The sequence below is a fragment of the Cnephaeus nilssonii genome (assembly GCF_951640355.1).
Source record: "Cnephaeus nilssonii genome assembly, chromosome: 13".
Taxonomy (NCBI): domain Eukaryota; kingdom Metazoa; phylum Chordata; class Mammalia; order Chiroptera; family Vespertilionidae; genus Cnephaeus; species Cnephaeus nilssonii.
In genome coordinates, this window is record NC_137084.1 from 26,488,852 (window position 1) to 26,509,634 (window position 20,783).

Consider the following 20,783-nt stretch of genomic DNA (forward strand, 5'->3'; position numbering starts at 1 on the left):
GAGAGAATCATTGACCAGCTGCCACCTGCACACCCTGCACTGGGGACCAAGCCCGAAACCCTATGCATGTGCCCTGACCAGAAATCAAACTGTGACCTTCTGGTTCATAGGTCAATGCTCAACCACTGAGCCACACCAGCAGGGCTAATTGTGGCTTTCTTTAAAAATAAATATTGAGAAGCAGCATAGACATTAAGCTGATTTTATTAGAATATGAATGGTGAGTAATGACTGGCAGGCTTCAATTCCTTGTACCCACACCCAGGGCAGAAATCTCTAATATGGCAAACACTCTCATCTTTCCTGATGTGCTGCTATAGCCTGTCACTTACTAGCCATCTAGCCAAGCTGGCATGAGGGAAGAAGAGATAATTTCCATCCCCTCATAGTAATTGTGTGTTTTTTTAAAGCATAAATGGAAAGAATGTCAGAGATAGTGATTCTAATTTTTTTTTTTAATAGAGGCTCTGAGATGTTCTGGAAACCAGAAAACAAAACTAGCTCAACAAATCCCCTGACTTTGGGGACTATATTTTGGGCTATTACAGCAGGCACAGCAATCTATTACAGTTAAGACACATCCTATTACTTTTTTTAGCCAAACAGTAGGAAGGTAGTATCCGTGTATATAAATGCACATGTGTCCATCCACATGTCACTTCCAGAGAGAGAGCTACTTTTCTGATCACCTTACACAAAATAGCACTCTCCACCCATCCCCCCTGCTTTATTTTTCTTCATAGTGATTCTCCTTACTATGCATTCATTCGCATATTGTATTGCCTGTGTTTTCCTCTAAAATGCACTCTATCATGAGGGAAAATCTATTTTTTTAATCTTTTTCACCATTATATCCCCAGTACACTAGTGTCATACCTGACAATGATTCAAGGCTCAATAAACATTTCTTATATAAAACATATTGTGAGCTGAATGACATATCCCTATTTTGTTGATAATAAAGCACATTCAAAACTTGACTTCCTTAAGATACACAAGTAATACAATCTTTTTACCTTTGCTTCTTCTATCTTGTCACCTCCAAAGCTTAGTGTTATTTTGTACTTACTTGTTGGTTGCTTTTACTCCTGCAAATAGTATTGGTAGGACCTCAGCCGGAGAAAGTTCAACAAAACTTGATATTTGAAAATACTGTTAAATGTAAGCAGAAATGGAAAAAAGATTCAGTGGTATTACCTTGAAAAAAAGACTGCCATTTTTATGGTCAGCCAGAATATGAATGACATAGGTAAACAACCTATGGGCTGTCCTTGTTCATTTACCTTATAAGAAAGCTTATTAACTCAGGATTGTTCTGAAACAGAATTGTGGACGCTTTATCTAATGGCAGTCTGCTGAGCAGAAGTCACACAATAATACCAAATCATGTGAGTTTATGGTTTAATTACACAGCACCTGCCATCCCTGCAACCCTTTTCATTACCGCTGTAATTCATTTCCTTTTAAGAGAGATAAGTAAAAACAGATATGCCTTCTAATTTTCCACTACATTCTCCTGTCTCTCCAATTTTTTCACTTTTTCCTCCTTTATGATAACTATGGGTCTCATTTAAAAGGAAGTTCTCAGGCGTTAATATTAGGTCAGCTGCTTTCTATGGAAATGACAGGTTGGTGGAGAAATGCCAGGAGGTATATTTAGTATCTATGTAGAATGAAAAATATTCTTATAGTTAAGTAGTATGTGTGAGAATGCTATTTTTCTTGCCAATCGACTAGTATGCATTTTAAAATATGGGGACATGGGCTGAATTTTAAATTTCTGGAACCATCATAACTTTCAAGGATTCCCTTAGAAGCAGGTAGTTAATGAAAGTTTTCTTAGAGGATATTTCAAAGCAACGGCCTTCTGACAAGCTGATGCAGCACAGAAAGAGAGTTCACATGTTTGATAGAAATGGATATGGATTTGAGTTAGAAAAAGGCCAACAGTCAAAGAAAGCAGAAAATGAAGTATGTCACAGGACTGCAAGTGGTGTCTCTACAGGGAGAAAGCTGATGGACTCAAAAAAAGCAAGGATGGCTGAAATTAATTTTTTGTTATAATATGTCTTCTATTGACTAAATTTTTTTTATATATTTTATTGACTTTTTACAGAGAGGAAAGGAGAGGGACAGAGAGCTAGAAACATCGATGAGAGAGAAACATCGACCAGCTGCCTCCTGCACACCCCGTACCGGTGATGTGCCCGCAACCAATGTACATGCCCTTGACCGGAATCGAACCCGGGACCTTTCCGCAGACCGACGCTCTATCCACTGAGCCAAACCGGTATCGGCTATTGACTAAATTTTTGATATTACCTACTACCTAGTTCACAAACTTGGAATGAAAAAGAGACATGTTTAAGAAGCCAAATTCAAACTACCATGACTATATTAAAAGAGAGAAATTAGAGGAAAATATACACCCCTCCAAAATTTTCAGATCTATTAGAAACCTTGTTACAGTTCCCCAATATGTAAGCAAAAAAGCCTTACATATAATCGTATAAAAAATTAAAAAGTAGGTGAGCCAAATAGTCTGGAGGAATTGGGGACATCGGATAAATGAGTTCAAATGAACACTCAGGATAGAATCTTCTTAAATTGGTTTCTCTCTGTTCTGTCACACTCATTCTGAATTATTGGATTTCTGAATCCCTGCACAATTTGTACATCTGGATTCTTTGATGAGTAGTTTGCATTTAACCAAGCAGACAACATAGCACCTATGAGGACCTTTGAGACAAAAGGATTCACATATGATAGACTTGCATTCAGGTTACCTGAATTTTTAAGGTAAAGCAGAAAATGTCTTTCTGAATATTTGGATTATAGAAAAACATGTAAATTAATAAGTGAGACATTTGAGAGATTGATTCTCTACCCCCCCCCCCCCCCCACACACACACACTTTGTAGTGGAATGGAGAGACATACCACTATCCTTTTCACAAAGATAAAAACATCATTCTCTATTGAATGGAATAATAGAATCACAAAGAGAGCCAACCACTCCTGTAGTGTGGAGAATAGATATTTTCCTGGACTGTTTGCCCCATGCCAGGGAATTTCTGGTGTAGTTAGGGCAGTGGTGGGGAGAAATGGGAAAGTTCTCCCAATATTGGGACAGAAGGTGGCTGTTTTCATCTTTCTGTGGTGACGCTCTATAAAGGGACAGAGACTGAGAGACAGAGAAAGAAAGACCAAGAATAAAAGGAGGGAGAAAAAGAAAAACATTAAAAAAATGTTTAAAATATTTTTATTGATTTCAGAGAGGAAGGGAAGGGAGAGAGAGATAGAGATAGAGAGAGATGGGAGAGAATCATTGATTAGCTGTCTCCTGTACAGCCTGCACTGGGGACTGAGCCCCCAACCAGGGCATGTGCCCTGACCAGGAATCGAACCGTGACCTCCTGGTACACAGGTCGATCGATGCTCAACCACTGAGCCACACCAGCGGGCAGGATAAACATTTTAAAATAAATTCCTACTTTGAGGGAATTAGTGTTTGAGAAAATTAATGACACTTCAGAGATGTTTACTAATGCTCTTCTTTAAAAACTCTATTAATATCCACTGATGTCGACAGACTTGAATACCATTTCTCAATATGTAGATTTTAAAAGACAACAAAACTTTTCCCCTGTGAGCCCAGTAATTGATTCAAACATGACCTGCCATTGGTCTAGCTTATAACTTCAGTTCCTCTTTCCAGATCAGAGTTTTAAATTAGTGGAAAATTGCATACAGTGAACCTTGATTAACTGGTTTCTTAGCATAATAGGGATTAAATCATATTGGAAACTATCCTGTTTCTTGTGTCTGGCAACCTGCTACTGAGAAGTCTCTTCTTATTAATACCAAGACATTACTCTCTCTGGACTGTAGTTCAACTGCTCAAGCTAGAAAATACCACTCCAACCTGCAGTCCCACAGCCCACTCATTTGCCTTTGGTTTTCAGTCCCCAGGCCAATGACAGCCTGTCTCTTTGGGTAGCCCTGATAGTGCAAACCACCACCCCAACTTCAGCTTCCTTCTCAAAAACTATTTTTGATGATAGGCATCTAAGATTTCTTGTGTTCATGATTAAATTTTAAAATATATATATATATATTTTTATTGACTTCAGAGAGGAAGGGAGAGAGAGAGCAAGACAGAAACATCAATGATGAGAGAGAATCATTGATCGGCTGCCGCCTGCATGCCCCACACTGGGGATCAAGCCCACAACCTGGGCATGTGCCCTGACCAGGAATCAAGCCATGACCTCCTGGTTCATAGTTCGAAGCTCAACCACTGAGCAACACTGGCCAGGCAATGATGAAATTTTGTCAGATATATATTCTTATCTATATCTACAGGGAGAAAAAACAACCAACTAGAAAATTAATAGACACATGTGATCCTCCCATTTGGAAATAAAAGAAGTTGGATGCATATTTCTCAATTTAACTCACTGACCTTTTCAAAATGATGTGTACCATTATTCTCTAAACACATAAGTACACACACACAAACCACATACACACAAAAAACACATGTACATATTTTAAAGTACTCCATAGGATTACTAATACTCCAAAAAGAATATATATCTACATTAGGTTATATTTATGTCATACTATGGCAAGCATATTCTAACAATTTGGTTAGATATCAAGACAGCCATTTCCAGGGTAATATAGTAATAGATAAAGATGGAAACATAATTTTACTTATAGAAATTGTATGAGTCTGGGAGTGACAGGGAGATAATACAATTTCTCCTGCCATATAGGAGTTCCCAGGGACAGCCATAGATGAAAAGGTGACTTTAAATGTAATTTAATACCACCAACGCTTTTGAAAATGAACACTATTCCCAATGTTGGGGGTTTCTTTCTGAGAAAGACTGAGAAACTCATACAAGAGTCAGATCTGGTGGAAATTTGAAGAAAAAGAAGAGGGAAGGTATAAACCGCTCTACAGAAACATCTAAACCTATTACTTGGGAACAATAGCTCTAAATCATGAAGTAGCAGAGCCTTTTAATAACAGTGGGAGTATGGAACAGGGCAGTAATTTTAACTTCAAATGCCAGCAGTATATAATGCGAATGCCAACTACTGCAGCAGTGGTCATGGAAACCTTTCACTTCAAATTTATAGCACTGCCCGCTGCAAAATGTGTGAGCATAACTTCATAAGATGCTGCTTTCACTTGCTCATACCACCCTCACTCCTTAACCCTTTTCTTCCTCTTTCTGACTCTTCCCTTTTTGACACATGGTCACTCTTTCTCTCACATGGTTAATTGAAACATAATTTTATCATAGATTGTATAAAATGTTTCTTAAATTTTATAACTTTTATTTGATTATATTAAGCAAACTTTCAGGATTGTTTTCAAATTTGGAAATATTTCTATCAAGTTTATTTCATAAATGACTTATAAATTTTCCCAAGAGGAAGTCTGGTTATGTGTGTCTCAAACCTTTCTCTACTATATTATTCACTTACTTCCAGTGCTAAGCACTACGGAGTATGTTCACTTTACAGAAAGAACTTTGGCCCCACACCTTCACATCAGTTTGCCAAGTGAGTGCAGGTCAAGGGTAGGAAGAGTCCCAGAGCCATTTCCACACCAACACAACTAAGAAAAATGTATCTATACACAGATATGACTGCAGACCCATTACATATCACCAAATGGGAACTAAAAACATTTTTCATGGAATTTTCCATCAGCTGATTCCAAAATTGCTCATTGTTGTCCCAAGGCCTCTTGATATAAGCAGGATGAGATATATACTAGTAAGTTAGAGTTGGAAGGGCAGTGATATTAACTGATTTTGCTAAAAGTATTTTCCTTTTGTAATTTTTCAAAAATATACAAATCTGTGCACACATAATAAGCGTGTTTCCCAGGGCCTGTGTCTTTGAAGCTTATGCTTCATCTCTTCCACTGTAAGCACTATGTCTTCTACCTTTTAATTCTGTGGGGGAGAAAAACTATTTTCCCTCCACCCTTTTAGGTTCTTGATTAAGAACCTTCCATAATAAAAGACAGATTAACAAGAGAAAAACAAAGAGAAGTTTAATAATGTGTACACCTCTTGTATACACAGGCAATACCCAGAGGAAACAGCAACTTCCTGTAATGGCCCAAGCTGTCACCTTGAACATCAGCTAAAGAGAAAAGATGTTTGGGGTATGGGGGAGAGTCAGTTATGAGAGGTTATCAGGAAAAATACAGTAAAAAAAGACATGGTTTTATACAGATTTAAGTCTCTAACTTCCCCATTGATAAGAGTTTCTAGAGATTTAGTCATCCTCCCATTCCTGGTATTATTGTAGGCAGCTAGATAATGATGGAGGAAGAAGCAAAGGGAATCAGACATTGTTGCGCCTAATGGGCTGGGGAGCTAAATCGGACACTGAGCCTGTTTGCTTCACCAAGAGGCTACAGTTTCACACACTCCAGGGGACCACAGCATTGCCCCACCAAAGATTAACACCCCTCTCTTCCCAGATTGTTGGGGGAGAGGTGATGGGGGGAAGCACATGCACAACAGAAATCAAAATGGCACAGGAGAAAGTGCTTGACCATAGAGGCCTGTCAGTCTAGCCTGGGAAATAATAGATTGGTTGTGAGGCGGGCCAACTGCAAGCCCGTGAAAGCTTGGGAAGTTTATTGGTTATTTTGAAAAAGCTCCTTTCCCAAGCCTGAGACAAACCAAAGAAGAGCTCCCTCTCTCTATCCCAGGAACACAAGCAACCATGCAGATCTAGCATCCGTGTGGGCCCATAGCTGACCACACGGACTCCACAGGTCTAAGCAGAACCTGTGATATAAACCAAAAACTCTGGACATTGGACTTTGTTTTGGCCTTGATGAAGACAACACTGGACTTTCTCCATGGCGGGATAAACAAATATGAAACATGGGAGACCCAGGAGGGGCAGCCTTCTATTTCCACCCAAAACAACCTCCACACATCAGAATATCCTGTGTGAGGGTCCGTGAAATGCTTATCTCGTGATCCCACGGAAGAACACAATTTCCACCAGCAACACTGATACCCTGACAAATGGAAGTTTATAAATGTAAAATTTCTCTTACAAAAGGGTAACTTCTATTCTATTTTCAGAGCTTTCCCTGTGTCTGCTGTTTCTTGAAAAATAGCCAGACCCAAATAATCAATGTGCCAAAGAGGCATATTTGGGGGTGGTATATTTTGCTCCCCTTCAATCAGCATTAAAGCTTTACAGTTGTTATAGATTTAGACAGACACCCTGTAGACCTACACTGGCTAGTCCTGATCCCTAAAACCAGACTGGAGCTTTAGCATGGGCTCTATGAGGACAGAGTCTTCGTCCTGCCCATAGCAGCATCCCCAGTACCTATTGATGCCTGGTGTTATTGATCAGTACACCAGAAACTTGTGAACAAATGAATGAATCATTTCTATCTCCATTTTAGTTCAAAAACACCTGACTCTCTGAAATTTATTTACATAAACTTCTAAATTAAATCCTTCTAAAAGAACACCTGTAACTAACTGATTTTTCACCTAAACTAGATTGACAAGAGACATATTCTTATGAGGTCTTTCCATCATCAACATAATCATGGGCAACCTGTAAAGTAAAACTTATTTGTAGGTAAGGATGAATGTTAATATTAAAAATGTATACACGTAGAATAGATCAGTGAATTCCATTGAGTATAATAATACCAAAGAATCAAGGTTGTCAAAAAAAGGAAAAGGCATCTAAAAGTCAATCTTGTCTCTTTCTCAGTCACTTTTAGGTGTTTAAAGCTATGAAATTACATTTCTTGATATGTCCAAAAATCTGGGAGATAGGTTCTTATCTACTTTAAACGCTGAAGAACATTAAGGCTGAGTAAAGTTTAATGATTTGCTCAAGTTCTCGGTGTGTAACTAATAAAACAGAATTTTACCAAGGACTCTGGTTTCTAAACCCATAAACATGCTTCCTGCCATAAATGAAACCATACGAATGGTGTGACAAGCAAATTCTTGTATGTCTTCAAGTCTGTTAAATATATTCTTTCTTAGGAAACTAATAAAATGAATTCTAGCTGGATTTGCTCCTTCTGACCATGCGCTTTATTTTTTATAAGGGCATCCTCTTCATTGGGAAGCCACCAAATATAAAATTGGGGGAAGATATGATCAATATAAACATATGTTTATGTTACTTCAAGCCTCATGGACTTATAAATTGCATACTGAGATAAATAAGAGATTTCATTTGGAGATAATAAGTAAAGGTATCAAAAGAGAGAGAGATTTCAAGTAGAGAGGAGTGAGGAGGGCTGAAAACTACAAAGGATGGAAGATTGGGGAAGAAGAAAAGCACAGGGGACAGATAAAAAGAGAATTTTGGTAATAATCGCTGATCTTTAGGGGAGATTATCCTAAACATAACAACAAATGTAACATATGGACATAAAATTACAGTCTCAACAAAGTTTTCCTTCAAACTACTAAGAATAACAGCTGCAAGGAGGAAGAAAGCATACATTCCCCAAGAGTAAGTGAATGATGTGCATAAAATAAAGATCACACTAGCATGAGTGATCAAAGAGGCAGGTGAAGCCCAGGAATACGAAGGATGGAGCAGAGCTGCAGCTAGGCTCACATGGGCAGTGTCTGCTGACTTCACACTCACAGGCTTTTGCTAAATTTAAATATTTATCTTGTGCTTGGTTTCATTACATTTAAATTACAGACATACAAATAAACACACACATCAACTTTAGGAACAAAGAGAGGGAGCATTTTATTGATTGAGAATTGACCTTACCAGCTAGTTACTAGGATTCTTCAGGCAAAATTCAATGATGGCAAGAGCAGGGTATATATCCTGTGTATAAACTGTAACCACCTTGAATTTCCTCCACCCTCTACAAATCACTGATGAATGAGCTCTGTAACCTTTCACCAGCAGCCTGATAGCCCCCAGAGATCATGTTAGGATAAGATAGACCAATGAACATTGGGTGGGAAAAATCCTCTCCTATAGCATGATATTTGTGTTATATGCATTTTATGGAACACTGGTGCAAATCATTTTAGGAAGTAGGCAAGGTATAAATTATAGTCCCCATATAATAGCTTTATTCTCATTATGTGATATTCGGTTTCAGCTCCATATATCTAAATTTCTAAAATCAGGATTGAAATAGTACATAGAACACTGAACATCAAATACTGACTTATTGTAAACTAGTGGCCGGTGCACAAAATTCACGTGTGTGGGGGGGGTTGTCCCTCAGCCCAGCCTGCACCCTCTCCAATCTGGGACCCCTCAGGGGATGGCCGACTGCTGGTTTAGGCTCTATCAAGACTGGACCTAAACCAGCAGTCAGACATCCTTCTCACAATCCAGGACCACTGGCTCCTAACCACTCGCCTGCCTGCCTGCCTGCCTGCCTGATTGCCCCTAACCACTTCTGCCTGCCAACCTATCACCCTCTAACTGCTCCCCTGCCAGCCTGATTGACGCCTAACTGCTCCCCTGCTGGCCTGATCACCCACAACTGCTCTCCCCTGCCACAACCCATCTCCTCCTCTGGGACTGGCCTCCTCCACACTGCATGGAGCCACGGGACCCCCAGGCCTCACCACGTGGAGTGGCTGCTGGGCCCCAGCTCCACTGTGTGTGCGACCATCTTGTGGCAGCCATCTTGTGGCAGCCATCTTGTGGTGGCCATCTTGTGACGATGTTGCACATGAGGGCCAACTAGGCTTTTATTAGTATAGATGATATAAAAAGATAAATGAGAACCTCCTTTATTGTGGCATGAAAGCTCCTCTTCTCACTGTTCCTTGTTTCCACTAGACCTCCCAACTTCTGTTACTCCATGGGAGAACCTATTTCCCACCTCCAACCTATGCTACTCCATGGGTCTCCCACTCCCCATCTCCAAGTAGGAATAAATTAAGCACAGACTTTCTCCTACTATATGAACAGAGTCTGTGAAGAAAACTTTGGGATATCTGTTTGCTTTTTTCTTATACCTTGTTTGATCAGTGAGCAAATGGATCACAATTACCTTACCTGGCCAAATAGCAATTGATGTTCTCATGCCAGAGCTAAAGGCCTGAAGGAGAATCTATTTCATTTGTTGTGAAACTATTTATATAAAGGCCCTATCTTTACTCTTGACAACCCTGTCACAACATCAGTAAAATATATTGTATTTAGTCATTAGGAAATAATAGATACAAGCCTAGACAACCATAAATGAAACTCACTGTTAGCAAAAGTCTGTTCTAGGCCATGTCTTGGGCATTATTATTATTTTATTTTTTTTTACAAAATACTCCAGTCTTATGTTCAAAAATATCTGAAGGTATATCCCACTTTTTGGGCTTTTTAAATTAAGGTTAAATTTACATCTCTTCATTAACCCTAATGTTTCTGTGCAACACAAATTTACTAAAACCTAATATGCTCAGACATTATGTTAGACATTGGTAATGCAGAGCTCAGTAATGCAGACTCTCTAATTTGAATAAATAGTTGTCAACTGATAATTGAAGAGACAGAAGGAAATATAAACAGAAATTCACCAGAAAGAATTAGAGCCAAAATGCAATACAAGGTGAGATTATTGTCAGAAAAGAGGGGGCAAATTAATTCTGCTTGGGAGAGAAACAAGGAAGTTTCTTGGGAAAGGAGTTAGTATTGTAGAATGAGGGAGATTTCCCCCATGACAGTGGAAGTGCTCTAGGTAGGAAAGGTGGAGGGGGGCATTCCAGTCAGGGAAATCACCATAGCAGAGATGTGGAAGTGGGAAAGTGGATAGAAAATTTAGGGAATGATGGTAATTTGGTACCTTAAAGTGAAAGGTTATTCAACAGGAGTGAGGCAAATAAAAGGCTGGTAAGGTGGACTGGGACAATTTGTAAAAAGGCTAATATACCAACCTTAGCATTGCAATATTTCTCTCATCCTGTTCTAAATTTTTTTTGTAACATTCCTTCTCATATAAAACATCATTTTCTTTTTAAGACTTTTTAATTGTCCAAGGCATCCCATTAGATTATGAACTTTATGAAACTTTGTTTATTTCATTCATCAAGGTATTCCAAGTCTAGAGACTAGGACATAGTAAATGCTCAGTGATATTTGTGGAATGACTGAATCAAATGGGTGTCATTTATTTATTTTATTGGTGGTCTGCACTTACTAAGGCTCTAACCTTGCCTGCCTCCAGGAGGCACCATTCATGATATAATCCACGGGAAAAGCACCCATTCATTGGAGTTGTACAGAGCACAGCTGTTAGGGTTTTAGGAGATGCTCTGTCACTAAGCTGCAAGCTCTGGGAGACTTGGAATCTGTGCCTATTTTTTTCTCCGCTGTATCCTCAGACTTAGAACTAGTTCTGAAATATAACAGACACTTGTCAAACCATTATTTAGTAATGAATGAATGAATGAATGAATGAGTATAAAACTTCCTTTTAAAATAATAAAAGAATGCAACTTCTCTAAGGTTTATGTGAGACTACCTGTCATGAGAAGAGTGAAACAGACCCTAGGAAAGTCACCTATTTTCAGTCAAATAATAGTCAAGATCAGTATAGCAAAAAAAAAAAATAATGCAAGTTTATGATTCAGTTGAAAGAGTGAAAAGCAAGAAGATCTAGCTATAAATTTAATATTCTTTTTTCCTTCATTAACTGAAAGTACATTTCATCAACTCTAACAATTATAAGTGAAGGAGGAAAGAAAAGGGCATATCAAATTTATAAAATGCCTATTTCTGAGCACAGTTGGTAAACAAAAAAAGAGACATTTCTTCGGCAAATACCGTAAGAAATGGAATGAAATAAATGTTCATTCTATGCTGGCTCTTTGATACACTCCAGTGCACGCATGTCAAACTCACAGCCGGCGGGCCGCATGCCTGATTTTGTGTTTACCAAGGAAGGCTATGAGTAAGCTCTTTGGTTTCATCTCTCAATAGTAATAAATAAACACAGAGAAATCTTAGGTATGCCAAAGCAATAGTTCTAGAGAGGGAAAGGAATATACCTTTCCCTTTCCATTATAAGCTCTGCATTACAAACTCTGATGCACATGCATGGCATAGGAGTACATATGCACACTGTAACAAACTAAATTTAATGCCTGAATTTTGAATAAGAAGGAGCTTTAAGTTTCTGTTCATGCTTATTCATGAGGAGGTTGCACATCAATGAGCAGATTGCAATCAGGGAAGGGGAGTAACAGGCAGGGGCTGCACATTCCTGTTGCTGAAACAAATGAGATGCTGGAAAGGAACTGTGGCTTCCAGCTTCTCACTCTGCTCCACTGGAAGGCCATGGCTGATGATGCTCCATCTCAGACTCTGCCCAACACCACATTTGTTTTCAGTTGTAAAACTGTTCGGAGCCTGGGCATGGGCCAGGCAGCCAGCCTCTTTTCAAGCTGTTGTTGGTTCCATTATCTTTCCATAGTAAATGGCACTTTAAATGGCAAGCATCTCCCTTACAGGAAAATTCCCAACATTCCTGCAGTACACAGAATGGCTTCCCAAAAAATGTCTACACCCTAATGCCTGGAAGCTGTGAATATGTAATATCATAAGACAAAAGGAACTTTGCAGATGTAATTAAGGTTAAGGACCTTAAAATAGAGACATTATTCTGGATTAGCCTAGTGAGACTAATATAATCCCATGAGCCTTTAAAAGCAAACTTTTTTCAAATGAGGTCAAAATTGAGTTTCCTTTGCTATTTTTCTCAATGTTACATCTTGAAAACATATAGTAGGTATACCAGTTAATAATAGAGGATTTTGTAATCTAAGAAAACACGGTAATTTCAAGAGAAGCATCAAAAGTGCCTTATTCGAAGTAATGTCCATCGCTAGCTACACATTTCCCCCATCTTTCAGGTAATTGTGGATACCCTCCCAAAAGAACTTTACTTGTTTTGAGGCAAACCATTCAGAGACCTAATTTTCCACTTCTTAGTACATTTTGAAGTGCTGCTCAGAAAGTGCATGTGCCATTAATCAGAACAAGTGCTAATCTGAAAGAGCAAGGTCTGGTGAATACAGCAGATGGGTCAATACTTTCCAGGCAAGATCTTTTAACATGTCTTTAACTAGTTTTGAAGTGTGTGATGGTGCGTCATCATGATGCAAAATTACTTTGCCTTGTCTTCTAACACATTCTGGTTGTTTCATGATCAAAGCATGATTCAAATTGATTATTTGTTGTCAGTAGCAATCAGGATTAATGGTTTCACCTAGTTTTAGAAGCTCATATTACACCACACCTTCCTGATCCCACCAAACACAGAGCATTGTCTTCTTTCTGAAGCGATTTGGCCTTGTAGTCGAAGTTGATGGTTGACCTGGATCAACCCATGATTTTGTGCATTTGGGATTCTCAAAATAAATCCACTTTTCATTGCCAGTCACAATTGGATGCAAAAAAGACTTTCTTTCGTGCTGTTGAAGCAACATTGTACTGATGACTTCGGTTTTCCATTTGTCTTTCGTTCAGTTGATGTGGCACCCGTTTTTCTTCCTTTAAAATCTTTTCCATTGCTTGTAAATGATCAGAAATTGTTTGCTGAGCAACGTTTAATCTTTCTGCAAGTTGTTTTTGAGTTTGACATGCATCTTCATCCAATAATGCTTGTAATTGTCGGTCTTCAAACTTTTTCGGTTGGCCTTGAACATTCTTTGCTTTTCACATCGAAATCATCACTTTAAAGCATTTAAATCAGCGTTCACAAGTATCTTGAGATGGAGCATGTTCACCATAAGCTTCCCAAAGTATTCAGCAGCACTTCTCTTCAAAATAAAGTAATGAATTATAACTTCCCGCAAAAGCTCTTTTTTTGGCATGAAATTTGACATTTTTAAGTGTAAAAAATATCTATGATGTTAACACCTTCAGCAAATTTGACATACGAAGTTTTGAAGCTTGTTGTCAATACAACAAAATAGCATACATATCAAATCGCACATATATCAACATATGTGTAACTCCATCTATTGAAAAAATCATTATTAACCGGAACACCTGGTAATATTGAGGTACTCTTATGTATGTTTAGAATACACAGATCTAATCAAGAACATTGCTAATTCTCTTCAAGAAAGAGTAATAATGGTGTTTGAATTCTTCTGTTCTGATTGAATTTTTTTATTTGCTTTTTACTAAACAAATTCAAAGGCAGCATATCAGAAGAGATAATGAGATCTTGATGGCATATCCTTTTTTATGTTAGCAAATGAAACACTGGTTGCCTCTAAAAAGACACAGCTCCTTTTTGTATGTGGTTGCCTTGTTCATTAGTAACAAAGGAGGGGGCGGGGGGTGGAGAGCTTGGAGGGTCACTTGACAAGGTTTTGGGACAGAAGGTTTGGATTTGATTCAGTGATTTAAGTTTTGTGAATCTATTTTTTCTCTAAAATTAGGGTAATGATACTGAACTCAAAGCTTACAACTGAAGTTAAAGAGTGTACTTATAGCCCTTAACCAGGGTAGAGTTGTTCATATGGGAAATAATCCTCTCTAATAAAATGGTAATATGCAAATTAACCATCACTCCGCTACATAAGCCACGCCCACCAGCCAAGCCACGCCCACCAGCCAATCAGGGCGAGTATGCAAATTAACCCCAATCCAAGATGGCTACAGCCACAGAGAGCAAGGTTTCCTAGGTAACAGAGGAAGCCAAGCTTTCCAATAGCCATTGCAGGCCTAAGCCTCCACTCAAGCTACAAAGTTTCAATTATAGAAGGTAAACAAATTCAAACAAATGGCGGCAGAATGGAGCTTGAGAGAGCAGGCCAGGGTTGCCGGCGGCAACAGGGGAAGCAAAGCTTTCCACACACCCTGGCCGGCCTCACCCGCTTAAGGCTACAAAGTTTCAATTGTAGAAGGTGAATTAACTGCCACAGAAATGGCTGCCGGAGCCCCAGGCTTGGCTCCGCTCCAGGCTACAAAGTTTCAATTGTAGAAGGAAAATAAATTCCAGATACCAGGGCCTCCGCTTGGGTTGCCAGGGGGCGTGGCTGGCCTGCAAACCACCACAGGCCCCTCACTCAGGCTGCCCCACACCCCAAGGGAACCCCCACCCTTATCTGTGACACCCTTCAGGGCGAACCAGCTGGCCCCCACCCGTGCACCAGGCTTCTATCCTATCTAATAAAAGAGTAATATACAGATTGATCATCACTGCAACACACAATATAGCTGCCCCCATGTGGTCAAAGATCCTGCCCCCATGTGGACACAAGATGGCCACCACAAGATGGCCAGCAGGAGAGGGCAGTTGGGAGGCACCCGGCCTGCAAGGGAGGGCAGTTGTGAGGGACCAGGCCTGCAAGGGAGGGCAGTTGAAAGGGACCAGGCTTGCAAGGGAGGGAAGTTGGAGGTGATCAACCCTGCAGGAGAGGGCAGTTAGGGGTGACCAGGCTGGCAGAGGAGGGAAGTTGGGGGCAAACAGGCTGGCAGGGGAGCAGTTAAGCATCAACCAGGCTGGCAGCGGAGTGGTTAGGGGGTGATCAGGCTGGCCGGCAGAAGCGGTTAGGGGCAATCAGGAAGGCAGGCAGGCAGGCAAGCAGTTGGGAGCCAGCAGTCCTGGATTGTGAGAGGGATGTCCGACTGCCCATTTAGGCCCGATCCCATCGGACATCCCTCCAGAAGTCCCAGATTGGAGAGGGTACAGGCTGGGCTGAGGGACAATCCCCCGCTTGCACGAATTTCGTGCACCGGGCTTCTAGTATAATAATAATTAATAATAATACAAGGTTAAACTGTGTTTTGTGCACTCACAACTGTAGACCTCCTTTTGCCCACCCCTGTATAGTTTCCTACTTCATTGTGTAGACAGTGCATATATGTAGATATATACACACATACATACTTGTAGATAACTTTCTGTATATACTATAATTTAGAGCTTTTTCTATGGTTACTTAATAGCTTTCCAAAGCATTTTCAGATCTCTTCAACTCAAAGAGGTGATGAATTCAAAGTAAGTATATTAAGTAAAAAAATAAACTAGTCATTTTTGTAAGTATAAAATAATTACTTGCAATTATATAGTTTAACATAGTATATCAGAATATAGTTGGGGAGGATTATAAAGTAGACAAAGGACATATACTTGTTTCTGAAGGATGGACAAGATCCAGATACACAACAGGTGGGGAGAAAAAGTCTTTTCAGGGGTCAGTAATATGCCATGGTTGCAGTGAAAACATTTGGACATAAATATGCCAAATGCAGCTTGCTTGGTGTCACTTAAGACAAAGGCAAAAGTTCCACACTTTGCTCATCTAATATATTCACATTCCATAAAAGAAAATGGCTTGATACTGATCAGTAGTCATTTTAATTACTTTTACCCAGTCTGGGTCACTCGTAAGCAGCTCCCTGGGTACTTGACAGGACAGTATAAAGTCAGAGAGTTCTTGTTCTTCATGAATAATCTTTTTATTCCCTGGACAGTCATTTTATAAAAGAAGACTCACAGCAGTCTGGTACTCAATTCCATTCAAGTTGTCCACTACAATTATCCAGGTGTACGGTGCACTCACGCATGAATAGGGATCTTGTGTCTCCAATAGAATTATGCATAGGGAACTACGTGGTGCATAACTTAAATCCCATGATGGCAATGATGAAAAGTCTCAGCTTCGGGTCTGCTGCTTATAGCTAATGAGGAAATCTGTCGTACGAGGAAACGTTCCCCTGTGGAGCATGTGCTGTGAGAGTGATAGACTTCGAAGTAAAAACTTCTAGTGTGAAACAGCTTTCTCGCCTGTTTAAGTGTCGGATATACGGATAATATCAAGTTACATGAGCTCATAGTGAGCCATAAGATAATATCCATAAATATTCTTTACAAGCGGTAAAGCAAGGCAACATACACGTTTGGTTTGGTAAACAGATAATAAGTGGTTACTATGTACCAATGTTATGTCTAAACCTGGAGATGCACAAGAGAAAATAACGCATGGTCTCTGTACTCAGAATTCTTATAATCTAGACAAGAATTTAGTAATAGTTAATTTCAATGTCATGGGGGAAGGACCATTGTAATAATGGACACTCGGCTGCACGAGTAAGTGGTAGACCTGGGAAATAGTTTCTAATCCGTTTATGCTCAGAGCTCCATATGAACCACTGTACTGCTCTGCAGTCATACAGATGCTAACAGCATGCTAGGACACCAGCTGATGTAGAATTGCCAATCTTGCCATTAGAAAGACTATAGAATACATTTCGTGGGGGAAAAATAAATCTCTTATATAAAGAGGAGCCGGGAGTTGGGGGATGCAGGTAGAGGAAAGAGAACTGAGAAAGCTGAAAGTAGGAAAGTGTGTTCTGGAAATCTCAGTGAGGTTTCAGAGACTGGAATGTGTATCCTATCACTGCTATAACAAATTTAGAGTCTCAAAACAACACAATTTTACTGTCTCACAGTTTTGGGGTCAGGATACAGCACGGCCCAACAGGATCCACTGCTCAGACTCTCACATGCCAAATCAAGGTGTTAACAGTGCTGTATTCCTTTCTGGAGGCTTTGGGGATAGATTTACCTCCAAGCTCATTTAGGTTGTTGGTCAAGTTCAGTTTCTTTGTGCTGTTGAACTGAGGTCCCTGTTTCCTCTCTGGTTGTCAGCCAGGCAGGTGTCTTTGCTTCTAGAAGATGCCCGCATTCTTTCTCGTGCTTTCCACTTGCCCTCCTTCCCCTTCTGCCCTCCCCCTGTAGCAATAGTGACTCAAGTCCTCTCACACATCGAATCTATTCAACTTTTCCTTTTCCCACATATCTCTACTTCCAGCCAGAGAAAATGCCATGTTTTTTTAGTGACTCATGATTACGTTGGGCCCACCTGAATGATCCATGATACTCTCCCTATATTAAAGCCTTTAAATTTAAATATATTTGTCAATCCCCCTTTGTTAGGTTGTATAACATGTTCAAAGGTTCTAGGCATTAGGCCATGGGGACGTTTGAGGGCCTAGTTTGCCCATTGCATGGGGAGTCTAGTGTGAAAGAATTGTAGGGGGTGTTTATGGGAGGCACATACAGGAGGTAGATCAAACGGTGATGAGAAACCTCTGAGGAATTTTAGAGGAGAGTGGAGCAGGGTCAGCTTTCTTCTTAGAAAATAAAACATAATACCTGTGGATAAAAATGACAAGAGGCTACAAACTAAGGGCAGAGGGTTCAGTGAAAAAAGCGTTATAAAGGTTAAAGGAAAAGAAAATCCTTCAGTAATCCTGCAGTGGTATAGCAGGCTGATTCTGCTTCAGGATCTCTAATGAGGTTGCAGTCAAGACATTACCAGGGCTGTGCCATCAAAAGGCTTAACTGGGCCTGGAAAATCAACTTGCAAGGTGACTCATTCATTGATTGCCCCTTGCCACATGACTAGGATCTAGTCATAGGATGGATTGCAACTCACAGTTGACTCCCATCTTGCTGGCTGACTACCATCCACTTCATGAAACTATTAAGAGTTAAAAGTTACTTAAAACTGTACATGGAACATGGCAAATGCTCTGAAAATGTCATCTATTATTATTATTTCTGGGTGGTTATTTTTGTGCAAGTTTTTTTTTTTGGGCTGTAATATTGTACGAACAAATTACTAAGGGAGCCCAAAGGAGGGAAATAATGATTCTGATGGCTGAAATAATAAGTCATTGACATTTGAGTTAGTGCTTGAGCCTAATAAACAGAGAAGAAAAATTCCATCTAATGGGAACAAGATAGACAAATGCATTTTCTTTCAAAAGGATGAAGGGTAGAATGCTTTTTTTTTTTCAATTCTAGAAGTTCACAGGATATACTGTGGAAGTAGAGGGGGAAAAGTTGAAAACAAAAACCAGTAAGATAAATTGAGATTAGATTTTAAAGGGTCATAGCGAGGCATCCTCAGAAAACACATAGTGGTTTATTTTATTGAATAAGTAAATATAACTCAAGTGAAGGACATGTATTTGTATGTAGAAGAAGGGAGAGGGTTGTCTGATGAAGACAGGACAAAGTCTTTAGGTTTAGATGTCAAACTACATAATAAGGAGCACTGATGATTTATTGCAAATAGTTCTACAACATGAAATTTATTTTATCAATAAAATCTTTAAATATTGTCCTAAAATTTCTTTTGAGTTTCTCCTGGAATTAATATGCTTGAATATTTACTGGTATTGTGGCATTGTTCTATACACACAAATAAAATTATTTATTGCCTTGGGGATATTTATTGAAAATAAGAACTTATGTTAAACAACCTGTACGGTCATTTTGTTAACGTGATTTTGTAATGTCCAAAGCAACAAACAAGATTTGTTTGAAATATCTCTTAATGCTTAGTATCTAATTAGAAACACCAGGTTGGGCTTGTCTATATGGGATAAGACATGGCTTAGGGCCCTGAAAAATCATCAAACCCTCCACAGAATTCATCTGCTCATATTTTTTTCTGTAACAGAATAAATCTATGTTCAGTTATTCTTGTAAATGAAGAGTTGATTGAGTTGACAAATATCACAATTCCCTTGATAGTAATCTTATAATATGTCACACTGTCTTTTAAATTACATTGCTACTTCTGACACAGAATTATTGTTCACTTTACTTGTTTTCTCATTAATACAGCCCCATAAACTCAGATGTGAAAAAGGAATCTCACTGATAATGTCTCTATATTGCACAATTGTGGCTATTATAAAGAATTTAAATACAAACTGGTCCCAACTCTGATTTGGGATTGAGACCTAAAGAGATATATCATTTTATACTGCTAGAGAAATGGCTACCCAACAATTAGACCTTGGTCTTTTTTTACAATGTCTCTGAAAAGATTAATGCTGTACATTTTATAGGAATGAAAATTACAGGTTATAATTGAAAAGGTGTTATTTCCCTGTAGATATATTCTAAACAACAAAATTACATTAATTATAATTATGGTAATAGATATTCTTTGTTTTATATTAAAAAGTGTAATATTTTATGTTCTGATGACAACCAACAAACTTTCCATTGAGCTAGTGAAACAAAAATATTGCATATAACAGTCTGGTAACAGGGAGTGATAGGATGTTAGTCTAGAAAAAGTAAATGTCATGAAGTAGGGTAGCAACAATTCTATCTGATGACTTAAAAACAATTTTGAAGAAAAAATATAATATTGATTTCTAATTTATTTAAATACATATGAAACATAATTTTCAGAGTGTATAAGAGGCTATCTAAGTGAAAAAAATTACAAACTATATATTGACAGATCACCTGCTCATATTTTGTTTTGCTTTGTTGTTTTTTTTGTAATAGAAGAAATATATGTTCAATTACTCTTGTAAATGAAGAGTTCATTGAATTGACAAATATCACAATTCCCTTGATAATAACCCTGTTTTTACAGATATGCTTATAGATAACTTAAAAGCATCTCTGCTGTTTTACAAAAGAAGTAAAATACACAAAATAGAAAAAATACTCAGTTGATTTTTTTTTTTAATCACAAAATTGTAACAATTCAAAGAGGCATTGGAGGATGTTTTGGCATATTTATGATAGGAATCAGCGTTAGATTTTAATTTAATCTATTTTGGCTGATTATAAAATATTCTTAGTAACAATATATGATGAGAGTCATTGATCTGCATGCCCCCTACTGGAGTTCAAGCCCACAAGCTGCTCTTATGCCCTGACCAGAATCAAATGGTGACCTCCTGGGTCATAGGTCGACACTTAACCACTGAACCATG